Source organism: Bison bison, unplaced genomic scaffold (assembly GCF_000754665.1).
Source record: "Bison bison bison isolate TAMUID 2011002044 unplaced genomic scaffold, Bison_UMD1.0 scf7180017864043, whole genome shotgun sequence".
NCBI classification, from domain to species: Eukaryota; Metazoa; Chordata; class Mammalia; order Artiodactyla; family Bovidae; genus Bison; species Bison bison.
Genome location: NW_011494615.1, coordinates 8405194 through 8416084, shown reverse-complemented (window position 1 = coordinate 8416084; position 10891 = coordinate 8405194). Strand labels below are relative to the sequence as shown.

Sequence of the window (10891 nt, the reverse complement as noted above, 5' to 3'; positions counted from 1 at the left end):
GCAAACATTTTTCAAGAGGGACTTAGAACCTATAAAGTAAATTTTCTGCGTGGGTCTTTAATGGCTGTGCCTATTGACAAATTCGTGTTTTCCCAAATCAGCTGTGGGGGGTGGGGGTGAGGTGGGCTGCGCATGCTCTGTGTACAGAGGCATTTAGACAGAGCAAAGTCTTGTTTGCCGTCCAAACAGGCCACTCCATGGGGGCAGGTTAGAAATTATATTTGCATGTGTATTGCAGATACCTGAGTAGTAGGTACATTGTGAGAGGAAAAAAAAATCGGAATACTTGTTACATGATATTTTGATAAATATGGGTTGGCTCTGGCTTGGACGCTGGATCCAGGCCACTGTAGAGAAGAATATTAGGTTCAGGTCCTAGTCTTTGTTCACATTTATTTATTTTTGGCTGCACAGGGTCTCAGTTGCGGCCTGCAGGATATTCAACCTTTGCTGGGGAGTGCGGGATCTTTCCTTGTGGCTTGAGAACTCTAAGGTGGGCTGTGTGGGAGATTTAGTTCCCTGACCAGGGATTGAACCTGGGCCCCCTGCATTGGGAGCACAGAATCTTAACCATTGGACCACCAGGGAAGTCCCAGGCTTTTGCAGTTTTGAGGGTCCTCTTGAAGAAAGAAAACATACAATTATGAATACAAAATTAGGCAAGAAATGTAAAGGCATTGGTAGGGACCCTCACTGAGCTTCTGGAAGGGCCTGTGCAATAGAGGGGAGAAGGCAATGGCACCCCACTCCAGTACTCTTGCCTGGAAAATCCCATGGACAGAGGAGCCTACTGGGCTGCAGTCCATGGGGTCGCAAAGAGTTGGACATGACTGAGCAACTTCACTTTCATGCACTGGAGAAGGCAATGGCACCCCACTCCAGTACTCTTGCCTGGAAAATCCCATGGACAGAGGAGCCTGGTAGGCTGCAGTCCATGGGGTCGCTAGGAGTCGGACACGACTGAGCGACTTCACTTTCACTTTTCACTTTCATGCATTGGAGAAGGAAATGGCAACCCACTCCAGTGTTCTTGCCTGGAGAATCCCAGGGACGGGGGAGCCCAGTGGGCTGCCGTCCATGGGGTCGCACAGAGTCAGACATGACTGAAGCGACTTAGCAGCAGCAGCAGCAGTGCAATAGAGGAGCTTGTGGCCGTGACCTTCATGGTAAGTCTGAGTCTACAACCAAGAGCATTGGAATGTCAGCTCCAGAGGTCAGGGATTTCTTTTTTCTCTATTATAGTCGATTTACAGTATTTCAAAGTAACAGTAAAGTGATTCAATTATACAAGCATGCATGCTAAATCGCTTCAGTCACGTCCAACTCTTTGTAACCCCATGGACTATAGTCTGCCAGGCTCCTCTATCCATGGGATTCTCCAGGCAAGAACACTGGAGTGGGTTGGTGTGCCTTTCTTCTGGGATCTTCCCGACCCAGGGATCGAACCTGCGTGTCTTACGTCTCCCTGCATCGGCAGGTGGGTTCTTTACCACTAGCGTTACCTGGGAAGCCCTCAGTTATACATACGTGTGTGTGTGTGTGTGTGTACGAGGAATCCAGGGCACAGAGAGTTTAAGTTAGTTGCCAAAAGTCACACAGCTAGAAATGGCAGATCTGGGATGCAAAGCCAGGTGTTCTGGCTTCAGAATCTGTGCTTCTGACACAGAGTCACTCCTGCGTCTCAGATAAGGCTCCGGGAGATCAAGGGGCCAGCAATAGTTAAAATGGGCCGGCTTTTATTCATGTCCGAAATAGGTCCAAACCTCTGGCATTTGCTTGCAGTATGCAGTCCTCAGATACTGCAAATATTGACTACTCACTAGCAAGAGGAACAAACATGTCTGTTTAGTCTCTATTAAAACCCAGACTTAGTTGAAACATATAAAGAAAGGAAGAACTGAGTTGAAATCATTCTGTCAACCTACTTGAAAAAATGGCAAAAAGGTTGAATGTCTTTCCTTTCAAAACCAGTGACTTTCAGGGTTCAAAGGTCACTGAAAGGTGTGTGGGGTCCAGCTGCTTGCTGCTCAAAAGCCAATGAACAGACCAGGTTGGTGGAAAGGAAAGAAAAGAAGTGAAAGTTGCTCAGTCGTGTCCGACTCTTTGCGACCCCATAGACTATACAGTCCATGGAATTCTCCAGGCCAGGATACTGGAGTGGGTAGCCTTTCCCTTCTCCAGGGGATCTTCCCTATCCAGGGATTGAAACCCTGGTCTCCCACATTGCAGGCGGATTCTTTACCAGCTGAGCCACTGGGGAAGCCCAAGAATACTAAAGTGGGTAGCCTTTCCCTTCTCCAGGAGATCTTCCCTATCCAGGGATTGAACCCAGGTCTCCCACATTGCAGGCAGATTCTTATCAGCTGAGCCACAAAGTTTGCTTTATTTCAGATGCTGGCAACTGGGGAAGCAGGGAGGGTGGACATCTGTCCAAAGGCCGACTCTCTCCTTCATCCCTCGATCCCCAGGCAACCTGTGGGGCAAGGGTTTTTATACCCAGAGTGCAGGGGTGGTGGCTCCATGCAGAAACAGCACAGTCATCTCTGACAGTCATCTTGAAAATGGTCATCGATGGTCTGACCAGCGCCATCTTGTTTTAGGTACAGTTAATCTTCAGTTCCAGGGCCATTTGTTCCCATTTCTTTGAGGCCAATTCTCAGAATTGTGGCAGCTCATGTCCTGGGTACAGTCTGGTCATCATATAGTTAACTTCTCCACCTGGTGTTTTGGTATCTATAAGACAGCTCACAGGATATGGCTCAGAGTACTATCTATAGCCCTGGAGAAAGAACTAAAGGTCCTTGACTTAGCTTAATCACTGCATTATTATTTGGTCTCCTTTGACTGTTTTCCTTTGTTTCCGCATTTCTCACATCTCTGATTAAACTTATTATTTGACTAAAGTTTTCCACAGACAAAAGGCAGGCAAAGGACATGGTGTGGGAGGGGGCAAGGACCACAGGGTCTGCTCTGTTTCTGGGGGGGTGACCCTAATCAGTGTCTCCCTACTTTCAGCCCAGCCCCAGGCCCAGCTGGTGAGAGAAACATTTTCCCAACAGGATTACTTGACATTGGAGAATCACCTGGTAGTCCAGTGTTTAGGGTTCTGCACTTTCACTGCTGGGACTGGTAGGCGGGAGTTGGGGGTTTTCAGTCCTTGGTTGGGGAACTAAGATCCCATGAGCCTTGAGTTGCAACCAAAAAAGAGAGAGAGAGGGAGAGACCATTTGACATAAATATAACTTAAAAGAAAATTCAAATGTATTTAGCTTGTGTCCCATTTCCTCCACTACCACCAAAAGGGTTTAAAAAATCTTGTTCTGATAACATCCAGGAACTTGCTTTCAAAGACCTATTTGTAAGGAGAATGACTGGGCCATCCCTCCGGGGAACATTATCTATTTCCTTATATCCTTGGGTGAGTGCTTTCATCTTTTTTGAGCCTTTCCGATTTTCCCCCTGAAAATTCAATCAGGACACTGACGCTGGGCTGAAGGACTTCCGCTCTGCCCCGCTTTGCTCTCCCCTCTACTCTTTCCCTGGGCTTCCTTGGTAGCTTGGACGGTAAAGCGTCTGCCTACAATGCGGGAGACCCGGGTTCTATCCCTGGGTCAGGAAGATCCCCTGGAGAAGGAAATGGCAACCCACTCCAGTATTCATGCCTGGAAAATCCCATGGACCAAGGAGCCTGGTGGCCTACAGTCCATGGGGTCGAAGAGTCGGACACGACTGAGCGACTTCTATTCTTCTTCTACCCCTTCCCATCCTGTTTGGTACCAGACTGCCCTGGAGTCTGCCCTCTTGAACCACTTGGCAGCCTCAGCAGGTGATTGGAGAGAGGGGAGATGAGGCCTTTGCCAGGCTGTCACAGGCTGGCTGCTTCAGCTTCTGTACAGTGGCAGCAGGGTGTTGTGAAAATCAGAGATTAAGGAAATTTGGAAGTGTGTTTCCTCTACCAGCAGTTCAAGTGAGCCCTCTGGGCCTTGGGTGGGGCCAGGGAAACTGGAGAAATGCCCATCTGCCACAAGCCCCTGCCTCCTACAGCCCAATAAACACCACCTGTGACAGGTGAAGACCTAAACTTTGGGGAGAGGAATTAGTCTCAGAACGGAAGCTGCTGAAAAGGATGACATTGGAAAGCCATCTGTGTTGGTCATTAAACATCTCTGCGGAGAAGGCGATGGCACCCCACTCCAGTACTCTTGCCTGGAAAATCCCATGGATGGAGGAGCCTGGTAGGCTGCAGTCCATGGGGTCGCAAAGAGTCGGACATGACTGAGCGACTTCACTTTCACTTTTCGCTTTCATGCATTGGAGAAGGAAATGGCAACCCACTCCAGTGTTCTTGCCTGGAGAATCTCAGGGACAGAGGAGCCTGGTGGACTGCTGTCTATGGGATCGCACAAAGTCGGACACGACTGAAGCGACTTAGCAGTAGCAGCAGCAGGATCATGAGTTCAGTGCCTGGCCCTGTGAGTGAGAGCCCCAAGGAAGGTATTCCTTGGGCATTTACTTCATGTTAGGCATGAATTTCTTAACTTAGATTCACAAAAGCCCAGTTAGACAGCAGGTAATATCTTATCCCCATTTTTCTGATGAGGATCTGAAAGTTTAAGTAGCATGAAAGTGAAAGTGTTAGTTGCTACGTCGTGTGTGACTCATTGCAACCCCATGGACTGTATCCCGCCAGGCTTCTCTGTCCATGGGATTCTCCAAGCAAGACTACTGGAGTGGGTTGCCGTTCCCTTCTTCAGGGGATCTTCCTGACCCAGGGATCGAACTCGGGTTTCCTGCATTGCAAGTCAATTCTTTACCATCTGAGTCACCAGGGAGACCCAAGTAGCTTGCACAAGGTGAGAAGTTATTGGTGGCTGTTCTGGTTGGCTGCTGCTATGTAGCAAACCATCCACAACATGACGTAAGACAACCACCTTGCTATCAGGACGTGGATTCATACACTGACTCAATAAATACTTGAGTGACAGCTGTGTGCCATGTTCTGTACACGTGTCTGGGGAAAAGGTGCCTGAACTCAAGGTACTCGGTCCAGAAGAAAAGCTGCCAGGTAAATGTCCGTCTCTAATAAGGTCATTCCAACAGTGGACTGTTGTTCACAGTCCAGTGATGGCCTGAGGGAGGCCATGACTAAGACTTCTGGGAAGAACTAACACAGAAGGACAGGCCGAAATTGGATCTTGAAGGATAAGTAGGAGTTTGTCTAGTAGAGACCAGGGACAACGGGTGATCCAAGCAGAGGACCGAAAAAGCGCAACAGCATCCATGAAGAGAAAGCTACCCATTTGCTCTAAAAGTTCGACTTGAACAAAACTGCCGTAGCTTAGATTTCCCCCAGAAACAGACGTGAGAGGAGGATTTTAGCATAAGTAGTTTATTTTGGAATCTGAAGAGAGCAGGAGAAAAGAGCTGGGAAGAGATAAAGGGAAGGGAAGACGGCCAATAAAGGGGGCATTGTTAAGTTAGTTACAGGCTCTGGGCACCTAAGCTTGGTCCCTTGAGAAGCTCTCAGAAGTGGGATGGAACACACACCACAGATTTCTCTGGACCCAGGGCTGAGGACGTGCTGGGCTGTGTATACGCTGACTCCTCCAGGCCACGTTGAGGGCTGCACCTCTGCTTTTCTGCTCAGTCTTCCTCCCTGATTAGGTTTTGTCCTCAGTCCTGTTCCCCTTCACCAAATAGGCTTCTCTTCCAACCAATCGGGGCTTCCCTAGTTGCTCAGATGATAAAGAATCTGCCTGCAGTGCAGGAGACCGAGGTTTGATCCAACCAATCAGGATGCAGAAATAGGATTACCCCTACTGCTTTGAACCAATCAGGGACCAGCCATGGGGCTAAGGAACAGATCAAACTTATTCTCCCATCATCCTCACCCTGCAGTGATGGAGGGGTATGATCGACTGTTGGGACAGGCAACCTGAAAGTCCACCAAACCCACCCTGTCACACAGGAGATTACCCTTGACTTCAAGACCTGGTTCAGGAAAATCTAAGGAACAGTGTCTTGTTTTCACACTTCCAGAGGGCTGCTTCTTGGAGCCAGTTATGGTAAGATGACCCACCTCTCAGTTCATCCAGTTTTTCTCTACTCTGTGGGTGTTTCATCATTCACTAAGGCTGCTGAGTTCCTACAGATTTAAGGTCTCTGGTTTTGAGTTTCAGCATCTGCTTCAACCCATTTTAGGAAACATGATTCTTTCCCAAGAAAAGAAAAAGGAAGGAGCTGGTGAAATTGAAAAGTGACACAGAAAAGCCCAGGACTGGGGTGATGGGCATTCAGGGAAGAGCACAGACCCTTTCCTGTGAGGTTAACTTAGAGAATAATAAATCAAAGAAGTCCCCTCCCCCAGTGAAGGTCACCTTGTATAAAAGGACAGTTGTTCTGCCATGGTTTTCGATTATTTCCCTCTGATGCTATCTGCCCTGGTTGATGGACTCTGGAGTGCTTTTCAGTTTAACTGCTCAGAGAAGGGGCAAAGCATAAACCGAGTTGCCCAGAAGCCTAAGGTTCAAAGCAAAATGGAAAATTTCCCTGAGTTGAGACGTCAAATCAATTTAAAAAACAACAATGAAGTCCGGTGCTGTGGACACAGAGGTGAGTGTCTGGAAGCCTAATATTTATTCTCCCTTCCCAGGTGGCTCAGTGGTAAAGAATCTGCCTGCCAAGCAGGAGCCACAGGTTCAATCACTGGATGGAGAAGATCCCCTGGAGGAGGAAATGACAACCCACTCCAGTATTCTTGTCTAGGAAATCCCATGGACAGAGGAGCCTGGCAGGCTACAGTACATGGGGTCACAGGGTCAGACATGACTTAGCAACGGGATGGCAGCAGCAGCAGCCCCTGTCCTCAAGCAGTGGCTTTGGCAGAAACCCCGGCTGACACCTAGGGGTGCGGCTCTGGAGAGGGAAGGGGTGGAGAATCAGACAGGCCAAACCAATTCTTGTAAAAGTTCAAGTCGAATCTTTAGGACTGTATTTTTTCCTGGAACTGTTTACCATCCTTAAGCCTAAAGCAAACAGCACAAATAAGATAATTGCTTTCTTGGAATTCACCACCCTAATAGATGTGGCATCTTTGGTACTACTCCCCTGGTTATTTTTTGTCAGTGACCACCACCTCTGTCTCTATAGGAGGGCCAGCTTCCAGGTTGGGGGTCTTTATGTAACTGTCCCCTGTGACTCAGAAGTTCTGATGTGACCGACAAAACTTGAATAGTCAAATAGGAAAAATCTCTAAAACTCAAATTAAACACAACACTTCCATATCATCAGCAACTGATCTCCGCTTCTATCTCCCACCATTAAAATTCTCAAAAAATGAGAAGACACTTCATAAGTTTCAACAATAAGGACTTCGCGGTTCTCAAATTGGTTCTCTTTATAGAACAATCATCAGCCTTGAATTTCTGCAGCTGCGACTTCTAAATCTAGACCTTCTGTGGATGTTGGGGGTGTAATTGCTTGTCTTGTCTGTCTTCTCATCTACAACATGGAATTAAGAGTACCAATCTGATCAGATGGCTTTTTGGAGCAACTCATAATAGGGTTATGGATCACGATACAGATGGTGTAGAAATGCTTCTCGTAAATGAGTCACCTTTCCCCAGAGCATCACTGGGAATAGTGGGAAAGAGGCCTTTGAAAAAGGGCTGTTGAAATCTCAGCCCGTCCACCTACAAATTGTGTGATCTTAGGCAAATTACTTAACTACTCTGAGCCTCAGATTCCTCATTCCAGATACAGGATAACCATGACTATTTGCAGAACTTCTGTGGGGAGTAAATAAGATGATGTGTGAAGACACTGGGTATACAGTAGATGCTCAAAGATATGAACTTCCTTCCACAACCTCACTCTTGACCTAAGGTGGATTCATTAGGTTATGTTCTTACAGTTTTACTATAAGGAAGACTACTCTTCTCTCCCCAAACAGCAATGGTTAAAACTGGATGAAGATTTCTCTCTCTCTCCTATAACAAGCTGATCATAAAGGAAGTGAAGTCGTTCAGTCGTGTCCGACTCTTTGCGACCCCATGGACTGTAGCCTACCAGGTTCCACGGTCCATGGGATTTTCCAGGCAAGAATACTGGAGTGGGTTGCCATTTCCTTCTCCAGGAGATCTTCCCGACCCAGGGATTGAACCAGGGTCTTCCATATTGTAGGCAGATGCTTTACCGTCTGAGCCACCAGGGAAGATTCATAAAGGCATCTAGGCAAATAGGTTATATGGTGTTGGGTACCCAGCCTTTCATCTTATTATCCCACCATCTTCAACGAGCAGCTTCCTTTTTTTTTTTCAAGATGGATTTATTTTTGGCGGCACCAGGTCTTCGTTGCTGCGCAGGCTGTCTCCAGCTGCTGAGAGTAAGGGCTACTTTCTGTTTGCGGTATGCAGGCTTCTCACTGCAGTGGGTTTCTCTTGCTGTCGAGCGCTGACTCCAGGGCATGCGGACTTCAGCAGTTGCTCCCAGGCTCTAGCGCTCTGGCTCAGTACTTACGGCGTGCGGCCTTTAGTTGCTCCGCGACACGTGGATTCTTCCCAGACCGGGGATTGAACCCATGTCTCCTCCACTGGCAAGTGGATTCTTTACCACGGAACCACCAGGGAAGCCCGGGCGGCTTCCAGCTTGTAGTTTAAGATGGTGATTTCCCGCTGGCAGGAAGGAGAGATGGAGAGATGGGGAGCGAACCTCTCCCCTTTGAGGGCATGACGTAGAAAGTCTACTCACATTCCGTTGGGCTGAATGTGAGCTAGAAGGCAATCTCTGAGGCCCCACTTTTTGGGTTAAAAAAATCCCCAGTTCTCCCACTTACCATCTGTAGTCATGGCCAAGTCAGACTTGCAATGTCTTTGCACCTCTGTTTCCTAATCCTTATGGGGTTATTATGAAATTTAAATAGGTTAGTACATGTAAAGCACTTAGAATAGTTACCTAACATATACTAGACTGTAAGATATACTATTATTGTTGTTGTTGTTCGTTTAGCAACACGGCCACACCTCACTTTGAAGGAGGTTGGGAAATGTCCTTAATTAGATGACTGTGTGTCCAGCTAAAACTCAAGGGTTCTATTATTAAAGGAAGGAGGGGACAGAGGACATCGGAAGACAATTAGGGTCTCTCATGTAAGAGTTGCTAAAATAACTTTTATGAAAGTACTGTTGGTGGCGAGTGATTGCAATCTCCAATCTGGGCCTAAAATACCTATGTCAACTGCTCTTTGTGTGATGGGGTTGACGTGATCCATTCCTAGACATGGGACAATAATCAAAATAAGAATAACACGTGAGCCTCTGTGTTGAGCACTGTCTCAATTGTCTGTGACAGCCTGTTTAGAGATCCCACAATCCTCTGGTTTTATGAAAAGTATTTCTGTTCACCCGGTTCCCTCCCCAGATCCTGTGTGCTTATCACCTTGCAGGCACCAGGGTGGGAGTCTGTGATGAATTTCATTCTCAAAATTACAGTACATTTTGAAGCTCTCAGGCGACGGTGAGGGGGGCCTTCCCTGATGACTCAGATGGTAAAGAATCTGCCTGCAATGCTAGAGACCAGGGTTCAATCCCTGGGTCAGGAAGATCCCCTGGAGAAGAGAATGGCTACCCACTCCAGTATTCTTGCCTGGAGAATCCCATGGACAGAGGACCCTGGTGGGCTACAGTCCATGGGGGGGCGGTCACAAAGAGTCAGACACAACTGAGGGACTAACACCTGAAGCTCTCAGAGGATCCCCCACTCTGAACAGCACCCCACAAAGCCAGTCTACCTGCTTCTTCTCCATTAGCCCCCACCCCTGACTGCGCAGGACACCTAACTGGCTTTTCTGGTTGCAGATTCACCAGGCCAAGGGAGGGGAGAAGCCCAAGTGCAGTTTGTCATCCATGCCTTAATAAACCTCATGCAGACGAGGCCCAGGCCGTGTGACCCAGGCTCAGAGCCTCTCTCCTACCGTCCAAGGCGTGTGCTGAAAGGAACAGTACCTTACCTGTGAACACAGGGGATGTGAATGTGGGAATTCCAAGACAAATAAACAGAGGTGATTCTTGGCATTATTAACGGGCTGCGTGCTAAGTCGCTTCAGTAATGTCTGACTCTGCGACCCCATGAACTGCAGCCTGCTAGGTTCCTCTGTCCATGGAATTCTCCAGGCAAGAATACTGGAGTGGGTTGCCAGTTCCTTCTCCAGGGGATCTTCCTGACTCAGGGATCAAACCCAGGTCTCCCACATTGCAGGGAGATTCTTTACCATCTGAGCCACTGGGAAACCCTATTATTTACAGTCAGTAGAATTTCTAGAGCCGCATAATGCCTTCTACCTTTTATTTGCCAGCAACTCTTCAAGAATGCATTTCAGTGTATCTTTTTGTACAAATGCATGCTTTTCATTTTGCATGCCTGCCTGCCTGCTAAGTTGCTTCACTTGTGTCCAACTCTTTGCGGCCCTGTGGACTGTAGCCCACCAGGCTCCTCTATCCCTGGGATTCTCTAGCCAAGAGCACTCAAATGGGGTGTTTCATTAGTGCTTCTTGGACTCTTTGGCTAAAGATCCTAGCCACCCTTAAATTTCTCAGCTCCATCCTCTCTCTTTAGTCAAATAGTTAACCATCTAGAAACAAACCCGCCAATTAATTCTTTCTGAAGCAAATGTACTTGGTAAGCAAACACCCACTCCCTAAATCGCTTGCTTAATACGCTCCTCTCAGAGAGCCTTCTGGAGAGAACCATGATGGATATAATTATCCTGCTTTTTCATCTCTGCTGTCCAGTTTTGGGGTGTGCTTCTGATCTCATTTGGGAAGATTCCTGGAGCTTCTTAGGTGTAGTCAGCTATGTGGGGACAGGTCTTTGCTCATCCAGTAACTGGGGCAGA

General features: G+C 47.7%; 1 non-coding gene across 1 annotated transcript; it reads right to left on the bottom strand.

Moving 5' to 3' along the window:
* Positions 1-515: 515 nt before the first annotated feature.
* Positions 516-588, bottom strand: TRNAG-CCC. Its single transcript has one exon. It is a non-coding gene; the product is annotated as a tRNA-Gly (tRNA).
* Positions 589-10891: the final 10303 nt, after the last annotated feature.